The sequence below is a fragment of the Neltuma alba genome, unplaced genomic scaffold (genome assembly GCF_004799145.2).
Source record: "Neltuma alba isolate B1F8T4 unplaced genomic scaffold, ASM479914v2 tig00010095_pilon, whole genome shotgun sequence".
NCBI classification, from domain to species: Eukaryota; Viridiplantae; Streptophyta; class Magnoliopsida; order Fabales; family Fabaceae; genus Neltuma; species Neltuma alba.
In genome coordinates this window covers 126149-130106 of record NW_021635049.1, presented here as the reverse complement: position 1 = coordinate 130106, position 3958 = coordinate 126149, and positions in this window count along the sequence as shown.

Genomic DNA, 3958 nt, shown 5'->3' with positions numbered 1-3958 from the left:
CCATCTGCAGCTTTCCCTTGGAAGTTTTAGGCCCTAAAATTTTGCATTGTATTTGGGGGATGAGATTTTAAGAAATCCCAATAGCAAGATCAATCAACCAGAACATCAACATGCATCATTATAAAGCATTTCAACATTAGCTATCATAGGAGAACTAATCTTCTTATAAATAGGTAACTTCAACATGCAAGGCCATGGCAACAAATGCAAGGAGCAACCATATCACAAACATCATAGTTTAACCATATAATAGCAAGCATTCATGCCATAAATAACAATGCAAAGTTAACATTAATGGCTAATTAAATCCCACTACCTTGCTCCAATGCTCTTTAATTTTCTTGTTCTTCTTTCTTGCTTCCACAAATGCCAAATCCTAATATGGCAATTCATAAAAAGGGTAGCAAGAATCATCAATCATTCCACATAAAAATCAACAACATAACTCAAAGACAACCTTTGTCCCTTAAAGCTTCCACCTTTGTTCTTTAAATTTTAGAGTTTGTTTCTATAAATCCTAAAAATTCCCTCTTGACCTTTTCCTACATAATTTTTCATGTAGAATTCAAATATATGCATAGATTTAGGAAAATAAAATTCCTCCTTTCAGTTTTCTCTTGACCGAACCAATAGGGTTCCTTAACCAAAAATTACAACTTTAATTCTAATGCTTCCAACACTTGTTCTTTAGGTTTATCCTACACCATTTTCCATTTTGAACACAATGGAAGCATCAAAATATTGAAAAACTCATCCTAGGGTCTATTTCTTGCTTTGAACAAAATGAACCTCAAAAGAAACATCAAAGAAAACACTCCAAAAAACCTACAACCACTTGTAACCACTAGGATCTATTATGCTTTGAAGTGTTCTAATATGTTTGAACAACAAAACTTCTTCCCCTATCATATCTACATTTCAGCCAGCTCTATTAACAAAGGAAAATCAAATATTCTAACCATACAAGGCAAGAAATCAAGACAAGAAACCATTTGGAACCATAAACTAACCTTGATTCTTACTTATATGCTTAAAGTTAATGCCTTTCTCCTTGGTTTCCCTTTGAAGTTCTTCCTTTTCCTCTCTAGCTCTCTCTTGGCCGAAACATATTCAGAAAAATGGGGGAGGAGGAGCTCATTAAGTGCACAAAATATCCCAACCACCAACATTTAATGCTATGCCATGTGTCAAATGCTTACTCAATCTTAATCCTCTCTCTTAATTAACTTAATGCCAAATGAAATTAATTTCAAAAGTCAAGATCCTCTCCATTGGTGGCTTGACACTTGGCAACTTTAAATCCTCTCCATTGGTGGCTTGACACATAGCCAAATGTGAACCATTTGAATTGTAAGACTCTAGTCTTGCTTTATCGGTGCACTTTGACTCCAAGTTTAATTTCTTTTCTATAATTACAGTATTCTGGCCTCTGTAATTTTTTTCTGTCAGATCCATAATTTATTCTCCTCATTTTTATCTTCCCAAATTGCCCTCTTTGTCTCAAAATTGAATTTCCAATAATTAAATAAAAAGGAAAACTATTTTACTTCTCTTTAGTGATTTTTCCACTTTTCAAAGGAATTAGAAAAAATCTTGGATACTTGAGGGTCTTCTTTTAATCTCATAATTTCTTATAACTTCTTGAAACATCATAGGAATTTTCTCGGGATTTTATTCTCCTTCCCAATATTTATTTGGAATTTTCCAAATAAATGGCCTTAAACTAGCTCAAATCACCCTTAAATTGCTTTGTAATTTCTCTAAGGGTAATTTGGTCATAAAACTAATTTTATAATCCCATATAATTGTCAAAGGATATTATCCTTATTTTTTCTTAATTTTTCAAGACTTCAAAATATTTTTCCATAATTATTTTTTACCAATTTTCCTTAATTAGTCAAATTTCCATAATTGCCTTGGAAAATCATAATAATTATTTTCCACCAAAATTCTTCTATTTCTCCTTGTCCTTTTTGGCCTTTGAATATTTAGGAATATCTTTATTCCTAATTGCCATATTACTGGATGTGACATAGGGGGGGTTAAGGTTGCTACCTGAAGTTTGTTAGGTCTGACCTGAAGTCACAGAAACCCTTCCCTGTCAAAACCACAACTCAATTCGTAACCTAAAGTTAGTGAGGCCACAACCTGAGGTCACATAAACTACCAATGAAAATTGTTTTCAAAGCCTGGCCAAATTTTAACAAGTAAAACGTTTTCAGCAAGCATCAAAACAGTCAGAGATGATCCAATTCACAACAATTCACCATTCACAATCAATTCAAAGACAAAGAATGATGATGAAAGATTGGATTTTTGAAAAAATTGCCAAAAATTTGAAGCAACCACAAGAACAAAGAGGAAATGAATCCCTTCCCTACACTTAAACTTGATAGTGTCCTCATTGTCGAAGAAAAAGGGAAAAAGAAAAACAGCCACCGCAATTAAAACCAACTATTCATAGCAATTGAAATAAAAAACATCAAAGTTAAACCTTCAATTACACAGTTGTATGAAAGAACAATAGAAACAAAAGAAAAAAAATAAAAAAACTAAAGACTATTCTCAGTCTTCTACTTCTCTTCTCTCCTTTTTACCAGTACCTTCTCCTCCTTAAACATCCCCTTCTCCTATCTCAGCATTAGTAGCAGTACTAAAGGACTATCCTAGATCCTTACTAAAGTAGCTTGTGGTAGGAGCGGTACTTCTCGGAAGGCCTGTTCATACTCTATAGGAAAGTTGACCTTAAGAGCTTTGGCCATCTCCAACATCAAAGGATCCACAAATCTCTGCCTTCTAAACTCATGACACATGGAGATAGCTTTGTATGCATTGAACTCCTTGCTTAGATTCATCACTTGCTGACCAAGCTCAGTAATCTACTCACTCAAGAAAGCGAGGTTGAAACTAGAGCCACCCTCAGCTGCCTCCTCTTTTGGACCTTCCTTTATCACCCTCTTCCATCTCTTCCCCTCTTTCTTTCTCTGTTGGATTTGGAGGCGGCATAACACCTAGTCATGATAGGGTCTAAGGTAGAGTCAGATTGTAATTCCAGGATCCTATTTTGGCTATTATTCTCTCCCTACCCCTTATTATCACCATTATTAGGTCTATTATGATTGCAATTCCCATTCCCACCATTAAGAGGTACTTCAGCCATGATTTTCTCTTCTACTTCCTCACTCTCACTAGATGAATGGCATTGATCTCATAAAAGAAGTGGGCTATGACATCTTGTATGTCTACCTCTCCTGTCTCTACGTGCCCTATGCATGCACAATTACTCAAAATCAAGCACAAACAGAGTAAAAGAGAAAAGTAGTGTCAAAACTTTGGTATTTACCAAGTATATATTTCAAAACTGAGGCAGACTCAATGATTTCAAGTAATATTCAGTGAGTTTGAGGTGTATGAAGTGCTATACACTCTCAAAGTATATGTAGGAAGCAAAGCTATGGGAAAAAAAAGAGTAAGTCTGGACACTCAAAAAAGTTTCAATGGAAAAACAGCTCAGGTCGCGACTTGAGTAATCCAAGTCACGACTTGAGTGCACAAAGAGCAACCCTAAATAAAGTAGGAGCTGAGGTCATGACTTGGAATAGTCCAAGCCATGACTTGAACAAACTGAGAGCAACACTGGAAAACAGAAGGCTAAGTCACAACTTCAAGAATCTGAGCTTGCGACTTCAAGTTACAGAGAGCTACCTTCACAAAAGCTTTGAAAAATTAAATAAGTTCTTTAACCAGATGCTCAGCAAACTATGCACAGAGTTCATAACTTCAAGCAATTAGCCAAAACACTCAGGATCTAGTCAGAACAAAATGCAAAATGCTGTGCAAGAATGTAAATGCCAAAGTATGGAAAAGCAAGATATTTGTTTCTATTTGCAAAAATTTTTATGCTATAAAATGTAAAAGCTAAGTTCAAAAACTAAAACTCAACGAGAATCGACCCAAA